This window comes from Austrofundulus limnaeus, unplaced genomic scaffold (genome assembly GCF_001266775.1).
Source record: "Austrofundulus limnaeus strain Quisiro unplaced genomic scaffold, Austrofundulus_limnaeus-1.0 Scaffold9031, whole genome shotgun sequence".
NCBI classification, from domain to species: domain Eukaryota; kingdom Metazoa; phylum Chordata; class Actinopteri; order Cyprinodontiformes; family Rivulidae; genus Austrofundulus; species Austrofundulus limnaeus.
The window spans coordinates 1-698 of NW_013961433.1; the positions used below are offsets into that span (position 1 = coordinate 1).

General features: G+C 41.7%; 1 pseudogene; it reads right to left on the minus strand.

Annotated features, from left to right (window-relative positions):
- Positions 1-105: 105 nt before the first annotated feature.
- On the minus strand, positions 106-643 carry LOC106512608 (immunoglobulin-binding protein 1 pseudogene; annotated as a pseudogene).
- Between the last annotated feature and the right edge of the window lie 55 nt (positions 644-698).

Here is a 698-nt window from a genome sequence, read left to right on the forward strand (position 1 = left end):
CTAAGAACATGGACACAGTGTATAGTGTTATTACTATACTGTACCATGTACTTGTGTGTGGTGGTAAGAGTTATCATATATTTATCGTTATTGAGGTAAACTGGTCAGTGTCAATACATGTGACTTTTACCACGTCCTAGGACTGTTAGAAGGTAAGTGCTCAGGTGAACACATTGATAATTAAAAGGCAAAAAGCATGCACAAGACTAGTCATTTGTTTTAACATATCTGTCTGTCTGGAGTTAGAACTGTACAAAACACAGAACTGGCCTCGCTGATCTTTATTTGTAATAGACTGCAGCTCACCTGTACAACATCTTTGGTGAGGATGAAGGGCTTCATGGGACGCCTGGTTTGCTGAGCTGGATGCTTGGCAGGTCCCTGCTTCAGAACATCCATGTTTTGTAGTAACTCCACCTCCTGGTCAATGCTCTCCATTTCCTCCAAACAAATGGTTATCCATCTTCGGACATTCAGAAGGTAAAACTCTCTGGTGACTTCATCATCAGCCTGTCCACTGGCCACAGATTTACGTACATCAGTCAATTTGGTCTCCAGCTCCTTCCTCTGTCGATACCGCTCAATTTTAGATTGTCTCTTTGCTGCCATAGAAACCAGGTCAGATGGACCTGCAGGGACGGACTAAACACAAAGACACATAGAGAAGTTAGTGTTGTATTATTTTGTATTATTTTGTA